Genomic DNA, 15,997 nt, shown 5'->3' with positions numbered 1-15,997 from the left:
GCTGCCAATCTCCCCCCAGTACTCCTGCAGGTGTGGACAAGCCCTCAACATGTGGATCAGGTCTGCGCCTATCTTGTTGCATCTAGGGCAAGCAGCCTCCTCAGCCCCAAAGTATTTCCTAATTTTGTCTGGGGTAAGGTATGCTCTGTGGAGCACATAGAAATGAATCAATTGAAATCGCGCATTTCTCGTGCTTTTTCTGGCTCTACGCACTAGTTGCGTCCACGTGGTGTCCGGGATTTCCACCTGCAGGTCCAGTTCCCACTTGTTTTTTAACGCAGCCAGGGGCTGAAGGGTTTCATTTAGCATCCGTGAGTAGAGACACGTCACTGCCTTGAAGGTGCCAGCTGACATCATTACATATTGGCATGCCAGCGTCGTCGCGGGCTCAACTAATCCCTCCCCCCAATGTGCCTGAATGGCTCTCACTACCGCCGTGTGCAATAGGTAGTCCCCTCTGGGGAGGTCGTAGCGATCTTGCAAAGTCCGGAACGAGGACAGCACGCCGTCATCGTACAGGTCCCCCACCATCTGCAGTCCCGCCTCCTCCCACAGCTGCAGCCTCGACCAATCACCCCCATGAGGGAGCGCTGTCACCATGCCCAGTGGGATTTCGGGCGCATATGGATGTCTGACTCCTGCTCGACTCTGCGAACTGTTCCAGCACAGGCGGAACGTGCGCTCCTCCTGGGTCAGATCCCCGAGTGCCAATCTCTGTTGGAGGGTGATGTAAGCCAACACATGACGGGGAGTGCCAATGTCTCTCTCCCGCTCCGGACCGCGGTATAGCCTCGCTACCTCCTGTGTGAAGGACTGCAGTTGTGCTGCTAGGTAATAGAGCTCGAAATTCGGGACCGCCAGGCCCCCTTCATCTTTTGGACGGGTCAGCGTCGGTAACGCTGTTCTGCGTCTGCCCGAGCCCCATAGGAAGGATATTATCAGCAACTTGAGTTGCTTAAAAATCGTTCCAGGCACCCAAACTGGGAGTGTCCTGAAGTAATATAACAATCGGGGTAAGGCGATCATCTTTAGAAGGGATATGCGGCCCGTGACTGACAGTGGCAGGGTGGCCCAGAAAGACATACTGCTTCATAAGGCACGGATGCAACGTCCTATGTTGCCCTCCAACAAGCTTGCGGCGTCATGGTACACCTGCACCCCCAGGTAGTCCAGACACCTAGGCTCCCATCTAATCAATTTGCAGGCGGGGGGCTGCTCCTCCTCCCGCCGTAGGGGGAACAGACAGGTCTTAGCCCAATTAACCCTGAGGCCTGATACCCTGCCGAAGCGTTCCAGGAGTCTCTCCGCGCCCTCTACCGCGCTGTCGGAGTTCTCCAGGAAGAGGAGGAGGTCGTCCGCGTACAGCGAGATAAAGTGGCGGTGCCCTCTGAAAACCAGACCGCCATAGTGGTTGCCCATTCGAGCCATGGCCGCCAGAGGCTCCACCGCCAATGCAAATAGCAGGGGGGATAATGAGCATCCCTGCCTGGTGCCGCGACACACCTCATACTGCTGTGACACCAGCGTGCCCACTTTCACTCGTGCACTCGCCGAGGAATACAGCACTTTTGTCCAGTGTATGTAATCGTCCCCCAGGCCGAATCGCCGCAGCACTTTGTACAGATAGTCCCATTCCAGGCTGTCGAAAGCCTTTTCAATGTCAACCGACAATACTAGGGGCGCCCGCGCCTCGGGCGGGGGGTCATTCACTAGCCTGAGTAACCGCCGAATGTTGTGAGTGGTGTTACGGGTGGGTATAAACCCAGATTGATCCTTGTGGATCAGTTCTTGCATGTGGTGTAACAACCTGGTCGCCAGTATTGTGCTTAGAATCTTGTAATCTGTCGTTAGCATGGACAGAGGTCGGTAGGATGCCGGGTCAGTGCTTTCTCTACGTGGCTTCAGTAAGGGGTTCATTATGGCCTCACGCATAGAACGCGGGAGCCGTCCCCTTCTCCTGGCTTCATTATAGACAATTTGGAGCCTGGGAGCCAGTAGCTCCAGGTATCGCCCATAAAACTCTATGGGCAGGCCATCCAAGCCCGGGGTTTTATTGCGAGCCATCCGTTTCACAGCTCCTTTAATTTCCGCTAATTCTATTTGGCCGCCTAGGGCGTCTGTGTGCTCCTGTTCCAGCCGTGGTAGTTGCAGCTCATCTAGGAATGCCTCTATTTCCTCCCCCTGTGCCAGTAACGCGCTTTTGTACAATTGCACATAGTAGGACCGAAAGCCGTCCAGAATGTCCGGTTGTGTGGTGCCTATGTGGCCCTCCCCTCCTCGTAAGGCTAAAATAGGGTGACTGTTTCTAGTAGTGTTTGCTAACCAGGCCAGCAGTGTCCCAGCCTTATCCCCCTCGGCATGAGATTTTGTCAGGTACGTTCTGTAGTTAAAGCTGCGAAGACGCTCCACCTCCACCGCTACTGCCTCCCGCGCCTCGCAGACCCTGTCCTGAAGCTCGGGACGGTTGGGGCGCGCCACCTCGGCCTCTCTCAGCGAGCGTTCGGCTCTGTCTAAGTCATCCAGCAGGGTCCTCCGTATCCCCGCATATTTCCCTATGCAGTGGCCCCTCACTACAATATTAAAGGCATCCCATTCCGCAGCCCTAGAGGTCGCAGTACCGTCATTCTCTGCGAAGTAGTGCCCAATCCTCTCGCTTAGCGCCCCCCGGAATGGTGGATCATCTAATGTGTCCGGCCTCAGTCGCCACGTCGGGATCCGTGACAATTCATTCATCCAGCCTAGCGTTAGTAGCAGGGGATTATGGTCGGAGATAGTACACGCCAGATATTCCGTCTGGGCCGCTGCTGGAAGGACCAACGCGGAGCACAGAAAGGTGTCCAGTCGGACATGGAGGTCGTGGAGGCTGGAGTAGAACGAGTAATCACGTTCCGCTGGATGCTGGGCGCGCCAAGCGTCAGTCAATGCCCATTTGTCCTGCCAGTAAGATCTGGTTTTTGCTAGCCGGTGTACCGGGGACGCGGGCAAAGGCGGATGTGATCTATCTAGTGTTACATCTCCTATAGAATTAAAGTCTCCCCCTAATAGTACGGGGCCCGCGAGGTAGCCAGCCAACACTTCAGAGAGCCGTGCAAGGTAGGTCGCCTGGTCCACATTAGGTGCATAAATGCTTCCTAGAGCTATATGCCTGCCCCTGAGCTTGCCCTCCACCGCTACGTACCGTCCCTCCGGGTCCACTATGTGTCTGGTCACCTGAAAAGGAGTACCCGCCCGTATCCAAATCAACACCCCTCTAGCAAAGGCGGAGTACGTGGTGTAAAATAGGTGGCCCCTCCATCTACACTGCAGTGCTATGCCCTCCTTCTTTGTGAGGTGAGTCTCCTGCAGAAACGCGATCTGCACTCCTCTGCGGACCAGATAAGCATGCACCTTGTGTCTTCTTGCCATGGTGTGGAGCCCTCTCACATTCCAAGTCACACATTTTATCGGCCCAGCATTAGCCATTTTCCCACATTGATCGGTACATTGTGCAGATGATCCGTCCCCATGCGCTTATGGTAACACTGTGCCCTCCCCCCCTTAACGCATCCCCCACCACCCCACCCCTAACCTCGCCTTGAGCCCCCCCAACTACTCCAGTCCCCTACCCCCTAGAATAGGACCTAACTTCACAAGAGCTGCTCCCATCCAAACTGTGCTCGAGCAACCGCGCTCTCGCAACCCTGCTATTCCGCAGTCTGCACTACGGAGGCCTTATGGGCCCTAAGGGGCGTTAACTAGTCGCTAAATCCCAGCCATCGTCCCATCCCCTCTGCCCCACAATACTCATGTAACTCACAAAAGTTCAGTCTTACTGTATCCTGCTCAGGTGTCTGTAGTGGCGAGCCCCGGCCGCCGTTACACATCAGGAGTCCCTTGCTCAACGCTCAGCCCTCGACTACTTCCTCCGACGTCTGTGGCGTGATCACTGGGCCTTTCGTGCTGCCAAAGTCTGAGTGCCCTGTTTCCGAGTCCGTACCTTGGTCCTCCGAGCCAGAGGTCCGCCCCGACTGGGCCAGTGCCGCACCCGATAAGTCTAACACCGCTTGTAATGCAGCTCTTCTGCCGTCCTCCGTCTGGGATTCAGTCGGCCTCCTGGTCCCCTGCTTGCGCCGTCGGAGCCTCTGTGATTTCCTCACCGGTTGCTGCCGCTGCCGGTCTGCGTCCCCTCTGGCTCTGGCCCCATCCATGCCAGCTTTGTAAGTGTCCCACCAGGCCCATGCCTCCGCTGCCGTGAGGAAGAACATCGTTTTTTCACCCACCACCACTCTGAGTCTGACTGGGAAAAGGAGCGAGTACTGTAGGCCCTCAGAGCGAAGTTCCTTTTTAATGGATAGGAAGGAGGCGCGCAGCTTCTGGGTCTCAAACGTGTAGTCCGGGAGTAGCGTGACCTTGCTATTATCCACCTGGAAGGGGCCCGTTTCTCTGGCCCTCTGCAATAACCAGTCCCTATCTTTGTAGTGGAGGAGTTTGATGACCACAGGGCGAGGCAGTTGGCCTGGTCTAGGGGGTCTGGCAGGTACCCGGTGCGCTCGTTCCAGTGTGAAGAAGGGCGAGAGGCCTTCCGGGGCTACCGCAGTTCTCAGCCAGTCGTCCAAGTAGCCCACCATATCGGAGCCCTCTTTTTTTTTCCGGAAGGCCTACTAGGCGTACGTTATTGCGCCTACTACGGTTTTCAGCGTCCTCAGCCCTCCTTTCCAATACTTGTATGCGGTCTAGGGCCTCCGTCAGTCGACCCTCCACAGATTTTTGCGCTGGTACGAGGTCTTTCAGAGCGTTCTCTGTGGCCTTAACCCTATCCGTTAGCTTGCTATGGTCAGCCCGTAGGAGCCCCAGACCCGTTGCTACCTGCGCTATGTCTTGGTGCAGAGCGTCCTTCGTGGCCGCGATGGCCTCCAGGATGCGATCTTGCATCTGTCGTAGGTCCGTCGGGTTCTGCATCGCCTCGTCAGGCGCCTCTGAGGTGGGGCCTCCGTCCCCTTTCCCCCCTCTTGGCTTCCCCATTCTGAGGCGCTATGCTCGATCCAGGCGCTCCCAGGGTCCAGTGGTGGGCGGTACGCCCCTCCCGCTGTTGAAGCGAACCGCGCTGTATGCGCATCCCAGTGGGGCCGGCCAGCCAGTGTCCGCACGACCACGTTTCCTCGCCCTCCCAGCGACTCAGATCTCGGGGCCGCCACCCCGTCAGGTCTGCCACTCACTTGTCACTGCTCCGCAGTCAGCCACGGTGCCCCACTCCAAGCTGCACCCATCGATGGGGGCCAGTGCCGTCTTGAATCCCCGCTGCGGGCACCGAATCAGCAGGCCCAGCGCGGGGGCTGGAGGACGTCCTAACAGCATGGTCACTGCACGTGGCGCGGAGGGCCGGCGTTTGTGGGACCCCCGTAAGGAGTTCGGGGTTCGGCCCTTCCAATACAATGCCTCGGCCGGGAGGGCCGGTCCTCAGTCTGCGCTCCCTCCTGCGCTATATCAGTGTCCAGCTCCCAGGTGACAGAGGCCACTTCACCAAACGCTCCGCCGGGCAGCAGGGGGGGAAGCCGGGGGCCCCCTGCAGGGCAATCCACCGGGGAACACAGATCCGTGGCGGGCACAGCCTACCCCAAAGGCGACGCCAGCGCGGTGCTCCCAGGGGACTCCGGGATTCATCGGCCGCTCAGGGCCCAAATGCCGGGGCGTCAGGCGCTCCCCGCCCGACGCTGGGCCACGGGCAGCAGGTCCGCCCCACCCCCACTCCACCGGGCAGGGCCAGGGGTGACAGGGGCCGCCCGCGCCGCCAGCAGCAGGAGAGGTTTTGAGTCCTCGGCGGTCCCCGGGGGTGCCCGGCCACCCCCACCCCCACAGCCCGGGCACCGGGCAATGTAGCGTCCCCCTCGGGGGAAAGGAAGAAAATGGCCGCTTCTCAGGCCCCTCCCGACCGGCCCAGAGCCTCCGCCGAGAACGCCTCAATTCAGCCGGGCGCCGAAGTCCTGTATTCCGGGCTCCTGAGCCCGGGCGGGGAATAGGTGGGCCGTGCTCCGGCTCCCAAAGCCAGCGGAGCCCCGCAACCAGGGGCCACCGGTTCGCGCTGCAGCGGGGGAGGAGGGGAGGAGCTGCGGCCCAGATGGCCTGAGCGCCGGTCCAGTCCCGCTGTCGACAGACGTCTGGAACCCGTACGCCAGCGGAGCCCCAACACTCCGGTTCGGAGTTATACCTCGCCCACAACACCACAAGTCTCCTGGTCGGACGGGAGGTCGCAGGCCCCGTCACTTCAGCCCCGGGGCGGCCGCCATTTTGATTGCCAGGTCACCCTCTCTTCGGTGTCAATTTGCTCCCACACCGGCGCGATCGCCGGGGCAAAACCCAGACCGGAGCAGAACCCAAGGCATCTCCTGGGATCCCCCGGATTTTTCACGGGGTTCCCAGGTGTTTGAAGGAGGTATTATGCGGATAATCGGGCGGGGGATCAAGAGCCTCCCTAGGCTGCGACCATCCTCGCTGGCTGCTAGCCACGCCCCCCAGAGTCATTTATAATTATATACACACACACACACATATATATTTCTGTGTGTATGTGTGTGTATATTACCTACTGGCGGTCGCCAGTAGGTAGTTATAGTTAGGACCACGTTTCCATAGGAAAACCTCAACATTCTATTTTGAATAACTTTGGCGCCGGTCGACGAATCCTCGTGAATTTCTCAAAATAGGTGGGGCGCTACGCTCCGCTCCTACCCTGAAAGTCTCGGGGGGGATCCGTCAAGCGGGGGCTGAGATAAAAGGGGGGTCCCAAAACGCGTTTTTCCCATGCATTTTTCCATAGGACCTTTAGAACGAGCTACAGCCCGAACGGCTGAACAGAATTACTCAAAATTTGGCAGAGAGGTAGTCCCTAGGTCAAGGAAGTGCCTTTTGTAGGTTTGGTGTAAATCTGTTCAGTAGATTCTGAGAAAATAGCCTTTAAATCAATATATATATCTGAGCCCGCTTACGGTACGCTTACCGTACGCTTACGGTAAGCGTACGGTGGCGTGCGCGAGCGCGATTCTGATTGGCTCTTAGATCTTAGTAAACATTCGAATCGGCCGAAACCAGGAAGCGGCGGCCGCCATTTTCTGTGTTTCACTCTGAAAAAAAAAGAGTGAAAACAAGAAAAGGGGGCAATGAGGAGAGTTACAGACCCCCTTACATTTGTGAGGGGGTCAAAGAAGGACTGTAAAGTACAAAACAAACATTTATTGATTTTTAAAAAAAATCACGGGGTACGCGTACGGTAAGCTTACGGTAAGCGTACGGAAGAAACATGGCGTGCGCGAAGGAGATTCTGATTGGCCCATAGATCTTAGTAAACATTCGAATCGGCCGAAACCAGGAAGCGGCGGCCGCCATTTTGTGTGTTTCACTCAGAAAAAAAACAGAGAAAACAAGGAAAGGGGGCAATGAGGAGAGTTACAGACCCCCTAACATTTGTAAGGGGGTCAAAGAAGGACAGAAAAGTACAAAAAAAACATTTATTGATTTTAAAAAAAATCACGGGGTACGCGTACCGTAAGCTTACGGTAAGCGTACGGTAAAAAAAATAAAAATAAATATATGAAAAGCAGATTTAAGAGTTTAGAAATTAGGGAGCTCTAAAAAGAGCTGTTGTGTTTATGAAGTCATTTTTTTAGTGGTACCTACAAGTAAGTACCGATGCAGAGTCTAAGGTTCAAGAGGAAGACTCTGTTCCCTTCATCATTGAAGTGCACACCATCTCCTCTATAAATGTCTTGCATGTCATAACGCAAGTTGTTGTGGTAAATGGCACCCATACCATAGTCACGGAGGAAAGCAGAAACAGATTTGTTGACGTGCTTTCTTGCTTTGTCAATCTGCGGACAGAAATGATTGGACCAGTTCCATTTTTGCCTTTGGCATATGTTGGAAAACACAAAGGCAGTTTTAGGGAAAAGTGTAAACAGTTGTGCAAAGGTGTCCTTCATAAGCATTTCCAGACCTACCCCAGTCAAAGTGCCTAGGTCATTGCCACCACAGTGCACTATTATGAGGTCAGGGTGTTGGATTTGAATGAAGGATTTCACCAATGGCATCAATTGGTGCCACTTTAACCCTCTCTGACCAATCCATTTAATGTCTACATTTGGCAAAGCAAGGTCTCTCACCATACCTGTTTTCTCTGCAAACTTTTCACTCCAGAAGACATAGCTGTGCCCTACAATCCACACTGTGAACATCTTCAAAGGAGAACTGGATGCACTCAGGAGGTGTCTTTCAGTAGAATGGCAATATGAAAAGAAAGACAGTTTGGAAATGGAGGCATACATATTTTTTTCAAAACAAAAAGAACTGATTGGCTGTTTCATACCATTCTAGAATAAAAACTAGGCTGTATGTGTAAATTAATAGAAGCATGTTTTGTATTGGTACAAAAAAATGTGTAACCAAAGAACAGTACTATGGATTTGCTGTAAGGTTTGAAAAGTCAAGCACTCTTGCTCTGTGGAATTGAAACATTGTGTGTCGAACTTCTGACCTAACTCTACACAGCAGTGTTCCATGAGCTGTTGCTATGGTAGCAGGCAGAAGTCAAGTTGGGGGAAGGGTACTAGGCAGAAGTCAAGTTGGGGGAAGGGTACTTTTGGAAAAGGGTTGGTTTTCAACCAATAGAAATGTGTGATTACATTTGAAAAAAAGGGGGAAGCACTGAGATTTGAAACTTACATGTATATGTGTGGAAAAATAGAGGGAAAGTTTGCCATTATCTGGTTCTGCTGAGAGGAGAGAGGTGAACACAACAGAGATCCTGGCTCTGATAATCTGCTGTTTGAGTGTCACATTTCTTTCACAACTAACTAATTTTAAAGGTGAGTTTACAGTTTGAGAGGGGATGTATGTGGTAACTTAAGAAATGAATAATAGAAATGGGAATTGTTTTTGTTGTAGTTACACATGGTGGTTTCATAATGTGTCAGTCTGTAAAAGTGATTTACACTTGCCCCGAAAAAAAAAAGAGCAGTAAGTGTGCTTTCAAATTGGCAAAGAAATTTCGTTTTGGGACTAATGTGAAAACATGACTCTGTGTGCATAGAAGAATTATAGGCAGAGATTTATTGCGTCTTGCTCTGGTGATTTCACAGTTGCATTAGATGGAAAGGGGGAGCGAATTTTTGGGGGAAGAAGCAGAGTCTTAGCACACACCCATGTGCTTGCCATGTATAGTCATGCACAGTATTTAGAAGCGAGTGGGGTTTTCAGGTTTAAGTCTGTAATGCAAATACATTCAGCATCACTAAGGCTGGTTGCCCTTGCTGGAGTGTAGGCAGTCACAGAGAATACACATGGTGGTGGTCTGAAAAAACAGCTTGGACATGTGCATTTAAATAAATCAAAAAAAGTGGTTTTATAATGTGTCAGTCTGTAAAAGTGATTTCCAATTGTAAAAAGTGATTTTCACTTGGCCCGAAAAAAAAAGAGCAGTAAGTGTGCTTTCAAAATGGCAAAGAAATTTCGTTTTGGGACTAATGTGAAAAAATGACTATGTGTGCATAGAGGAATTATAGGCAGAGATTTATTGCGTCTTGCTCTGGTGATTTCACAGTTGCATTAGATGGAAAGGGGGAGCGAATTTTTGGGGGAAGAAGCAGAGTCTTAGCACACACCCATGTGCTTGCCATGTATAGTCATGCACAGTATTTAGAAGCGAGTGGGGTTTTCAGGTTTAAGTCTGTAATGCAAATACATTCAGCATCACTAAGGCTGGTTGCCCTTGCTGGAGTGTAGGCAGTCACCGCGAATACACATGGTGGTGGTCTGAAAAAAACAGCTTGGACAAGTGCAATTAAATAAATTAAAAAAAAAGGTTTCATAATGTGTCAGTCTGTAAAAGTGATTTTCACTTGCCCCAAAAAAAAAGAGCAGTAAGTGTGCTTTAAAAATGGCAAAGAAATTTCGTTTTGGGACTAATGTGAAAACATGACTCTGTGTGCATAGAGGAATTATAGGCAGAGATTTATTGCGTCTTGCTCTGGTGATTTCACAGTTGCATTAGATGGAAAGGGGGAGCGAATTTTTGGGGGAAGAAGCAGAGTCTTAGCACACACTCATGTGCTTGCCATGTATAGTCATGCACAGTATTTAGAAGCGAGTGGAGTTTTCAGGTTTAAGTCTGTAATGCAAATACATTCAGCATCACTAAGGCTGGTTGCCCTTGCTGGAGTGTAGGCAGTCACAGAGAATACACATGGTGGTGGTCTGAAAAAACAGCTTGGACATGTGCATTTAAATAAATCAAAAAAAGTGGTTTCATAATGTGTCAGTCTGTAAAAGTGATTTCCAATTGTAAAAAGTGATTTTCACTTGGCCCGAAAAAAAAAGAGCAGTAAGTGTGCTTTCAAAATGGCAAAGAAATTTCGTTTTGGAACTAATGTGAAAACATGACTCTGTGTGCATAGAGGAATTATAGGCAGAGATTTATTGCGTCTTGCTCTGGTGATTTCACAGTTGCATTAGATGGAAAGGGGGGCGAATTTTTGGGGGAAGAAGCAGAGTCTTAGCACACACCCATGTGCTTGCCATGTATAGTCATGCACAGTATTTAGAAGCGAGTGGGGTTTTCAGGTTTAAGTCTGTAATGCAAATACATTCAGCATCACTAAGGCTGGTTGCCCTTGCTGGAGTGTAGGCAGTCACAGAGAATACACATGGTGGTGGTCTGAAAAAACAGCTTGGACATGTGCATTTAAATAAATCAAAAAAAGTGGTTTTATAATGTGTCAGTCTGTAAAAGTGATTTCCAATTGTAAAAAGTGATTTTCACTTGGCCCGAAAAAAAAAGAGCAGTAAGTGTGCTTTCAAAATGGCAAAGAAATTTCGTTTTGGGACTAATGTGAAAAAATGACTCTGTGTGCATAGAGGAATTATAGGCAGAGATTTATTGCGTCTTGCTCTGGTGATTTCACAGTTGCATTAGATGGAAAGGGGGAGCGAATTTTTGGGGGAAGAAGCAGAGTCTTAGCACACACCCATGTGCTTGCCATGTATAGTCATGCACAGTATTTACAAGCGAGTGGGGTTTTCAGGTTTAAGTCTGTAATGCAAATACATTAAGCATCACTAAGGCTGGTTGCCCTTGCTGGAGTGTAGGCAGTCACCACGAATACACATGGTGGTGGTCTGAAAAAAACAGCTTGGACAAGTGCAATTAAATAAATTTAAAAAAAAGGTTTCATAATGTGTCAGTCTGTAAAAGTGATTTTCACTTGCCCCGAAAAAAAAAAGAGCAGTAAGTGTGCTTTAAAAATGGCAAAGAAATTTCGTTTTGGGACTAATGTGAAAACATGACTCTGTGTGCATAGAGGAATTATAGGCAGAGATTTATTGCGTCTTGCTCTGGTGATTTCACAGTTGCATTAGATGGAAAGGGGGAGTGAATTTTTGGGGGAAGAAGCAGAGTCTTAGCACACACCCATGTGCTTGCCGTGTATAGTCATGCACAGTATTTAGAAGCGAGTGGGGTTTTCAGGTTTCAGTCTGTAATGCAAATACATTGAGCTTCACTAAGGCTGGTTGCCCTTGCTGGAGTGTAGCACTCTGGACATGGGCTTTTTAAAAAATCTGAAAAGTGGTTTCATAATGTGACAGTTTGTAAAAGAGATTTTCACTTGCCCAAAAAAAAGAGCAGTTTGTGTGCATTCAAATTGGCAAAGAAATTTTGTTTTGTGACTATTGTGAAAAGAAATGTAGTAATATATTTAAATACAATAAAGGATTTTTTTTTAGATTTTTTCAGGTATTGCTGAAGAACAGTGAACAAAATTTAAGATGCCTACAAAATCTCGAGTTCAAAAAACGCTAAAAAAAAACTATATTTGAAGACAACTGGAGGACCAAAGTTAGTAGAAGATGCTCATGTTGGGAAAAAGAAAAAATCTTCTGGTAAGCAGAAAAAACTATTTCTTAAAAAAATATTCAAAACAAAGAAAAATGTACAAAATGTCTGTCCTGGGAAGAATGTAACAAAACGAAGAGAACAGCAAAAAATTGAGAATTTAGTTAATGCAAATATACCTTCTGCAACTGAAAAGTTTTACATAAACAGAAAAACAGCGTTTAAAGAGATACGTAGAAAAATGTTTCAGAGAAGAGTTATGTCCAATTTGATAAAGGATGTGAAGAAATATAAGCAAAAGGCAAAATATTACAAGAGAAAAAAAGAAATTGAAGCCATTGCAGCAAAAGCATTAGAATTAAAAAGGAAACTATTCATATTAATTTTGAATAGGATGCGTACATTAGATAAAATGGTTAATGTACTGAAATCACAAAGCAAAAGCAAAAGAGTAGTGAACAGAACAAACTTTTGTAAAGTGTTTTTAGGAAAGTGGATGCATAGTTCAAGTAGTGAACCTTTTTTTAATGAAGAGAGCTATTTTCAAAGTAATAGTTTGCTGCATGCAGTTGACACCAGAGGTCGTTCATACGAAGTAAAAAATGGTTGCATAATGGAGAAGGAGATAATGGTTCCAAGAGATGAGGTACAAGTGATGGCAGATGAGGCAATGGGGAGACGTCCTAAAGCCCCAGTGTACACTTGGAATTGTAGTAGTATTTGCACTGTGCGTCAGGAATCTATTGACAGATTTCGAGAGTTTCAAAGAGAATATAGTAAAAAAAGTGTAAAACAGAAGATTAAGGTGCTTCAAAGTCTGGATCCATGCAGAGTGAGAGAGAATACTGGTTTGCAGGGTCATTCTCTGGCTTGTCTATCTAGAAAAGTGTGCAATAGTGTTTTCCATCATTTTAGGATGCTGGCTGTTCATCATACTGAAATGAGAAAGTTTGTGAGACGGTTGTATTTTGCCAAAAGTCCAGCAATAAAGTTAAATGAATTGAATAGGGCTCTGTTCCGAGGAACGGTATCAGATGTAGAGAAGGTTGTTGATGAAATTCAGTTTTGTTACTTTGGTCCTGAACAAAACAGTGCAGAGAAGGACACAGTAAATGAGGAAGAAGTGGAAGAGAATGTAGAACCTTCTGTAAGTAAGACATTTAATGATCACATAACAAAATTTGCAATAGTCTCTAATGAAAGACCAAATGTTACTTGTATTTGTTGCCGCAGAACTCATTATAGAAAACAAACTAGGAATGTTGATCTCTACAGAAAGAGTGAAAATGAAGATAATTATAAGTGGATGGATTTTGCCACATATATATTTCTTGAAAATTGTTTTGAATTGGGTGAAGATCAGCGTATTTGTAAATACTGTTACAACAAGTTAGAGGAAAATAGAATGCCGACCAGAGCTGTACATAATAATTTAGAATTGGATGCTATTCCTGCTGAACTTTCTGAATTAAATACATATGAGTCTATACTCATTCAATGTGTTCATCCGTTCCAGACCATAGTACGTATGGAGCCCAAAACTGGTAAATTACCTCCTTCAGATTTACTGAGAGGTTTAAAAGGTAGAGTGGTGTATTTGCCCTTGGATTTGAAAAAAAATATGGAAACTATTGATGCGGATACTTTGGAAACTGAACCATTAATTATTCTGGTTAATGGTGTACCTACAAAGAATAAGAAGATTTGGCAGGAGCTGGTAGATGTGCGGAAAGTACAAAGAGCAAATTTGTATTTGAAAAAAAATAACAAATGGTATGAATCAATTTATATAGAAGAAGAAGAAGAAGAAGACGAAGATTTTCAAGAAGACACAGAAACACCAACTGGACAAATTGAAAAAGTGGACAAGACAAAGGAAGAAGAAATTTATGAACATTTTAGCATACATCCTCTTCATTCGAAAGAAGTTATGGGAGACAATATTGATCTCTTTCAGATGAAGAAAGCAAAAGGAACTCCCGTGAGTGTATGGGAGGAGAGCTTGGAAGCTCGATGTTTTCCCCAGCTGTTTCCTACGGGAAAAGGAGGACGATACGATGAACGTCCAGAACAGATTCCAGCTTCAGAGTATCGGACTACAAGACTATATGCTGAAGATCCCAGATTTCGACAAAGTATTCCTTATTTGTTCCATCTTTTATTTGAAAGCGACTTGTCTGCACTGTCTTATGCAGTAAATCACATTTTAAAAAGTGGAGTACATTTACAAAATGTGTCTGCTAAGGATTTTATGGAGAAAGTGCAGCACCGAGATGATCATTTGGAAACACAACTGATCAATCTGATGGCTTGTCAGCGTGGGACAAATGAATATTGGTACCGACGCCATGGTGAACTAAAATGCATGTTACGCAATTTAGGAACACCAACATGGTTCCTTACCCTAAGCTGTGCCGAGTACGCTTGGGATGATTTACTGGATTTTCTACGAGAGGCCAATTCAAACATTAAAAACATCGAATACAAGACAGCAGGAGAACTGTGCTCATTGGATCCGGTTAATGTTTGCAGATATTTCAATCATAGATTTGAGGCTATGATGTCCTTCATCTGCAATAAAAAAAATCCACCCCTTGGAGAAGTAGTGGATTTCTTTTGGAGAAAAGAGTACCAGGCAAGAGGTGCTCCTCATATTCATATGCTGTTGTGGATCAAGGATGCCCCAAAGTTTGGAACAGATACTGATGAAGCAGTGTTATCTTACATTGAAGAATATGCAACATGTGGTATACCAAAAAGCACAGAAGAGAACAAGTTAAAGGAGCAAGTTTTACGTTTCCAAAGTCATCGGTGTGGAAAATACTGTCGACGGAAATACAAGAGCAAAGAAAAATACTACACTAAATGTCGATTTGGATTTCCTAGACCTGTTCTTTCAAATGGAAGAGTAAACAGTTTTATGTCAGCTGTGAGACATACTATCACAAGAAAATCACCTAAGAATACCTACAACCTTAAAAGAAAAGAAGAATCAAAAAATATAAATGACTACAACCCAGTCATTTTATCCATGTGGAACGCTAACATGGATATACAGTATGTAGCTGACAATTCCATTGCTGTTGCACGATATGTAACGTCTTACATTACGAAATCAGAAAAAACAGAATTGAAGGAAATGTGGGAAGAGATTTCTCACGAGAAGACTGTTAGTAAGAAGCTGTACAGTTTCAGTTTGAAGATGTTATCGCATCGAGAAATTGAATCCTACGAATGTTCAGATAGGTTATCTTCTGCAAGTCTCTACTCAAAGTCAAGAAGAATAATTTGGGCAAGTTTAGGCCTTGCAGCAATGAGAAATCGGGTACTGAAATCTGTTGGAGAAATTTAATATTTGGCCGAGAATGACCCAGAAAGTACAGATATATTGAAAACAAACATGTTGGACACATATTATCCCAAGAGAAGTCATCATCTGGAGAACATGTGTCTCTATGAAGTGTTGCAGAACTACATTTATTCACGGAAAGCTGCAGAAGACATTAATAATGGAAAATATAAAGTTGTTGGTGAAGAAGGATGTTTGGTGAAGCAAACCAAAGGAAGTTTGATAAATCACCAGAAGCTGAGTTGCGACACTACCGACAAGAAAGAATTTTACTACTTGGCTCTTTTACAGTTGTTTAAACCATGGCGTACAGAGGATGAACTACTGGGAGAATTTCAAAGCTATGAGGATTCATTTAATGCTTGCAAAGACAGCATACAATGCAATACATTCACAACTTATCTGCAAATGTTAAATGAAGAAATTGAACAGGAAACTACAATTGCAGCAGAAATAGCTAGAGACAGTTCTCAGGACAGCCAAAGTTCAGGAACACACAGTCAAGATCCCCTAGGACAACCAATCGTTGAAAATGAAGCATCAATAGCCATGAATGAAGTGGAAACAGCTATGAATCAAGCTCAAGAAGAATTTATAGACTTAGAAAATTTGGAAAGACAACTGAATCAAGAGCAGCAACAAATTTATGAAGAGATCAAAAACAAAATTGATCACGGATTTCTACATGTAAAAAAAGAGTGCTCATGCACATCATTTCATCCAATCAGGATGTATGTAAGCGGACAAGCTGGCACTGGAAAAAGTTTCCTAATTAAAGTCATCAGAAGCTA

Source organism: Triturus cristatus, chromosome 6, assembly GCF_964204655.1.
Source record: "Triturus cristatus chromosome 6, aTriCri1.1, whole genome shotgun sequence".
Taxonomy (NCBI): Eukaryota; Metazoa; Chordata; class Amphibia; order Caudata; family Salamandridae; genus Triturus; species Triturus cristatus.
The sequence above is the reverse complement of the archived record's forward strand: the minus strand, read 5'-3'. Positions refer to the sequence as shown.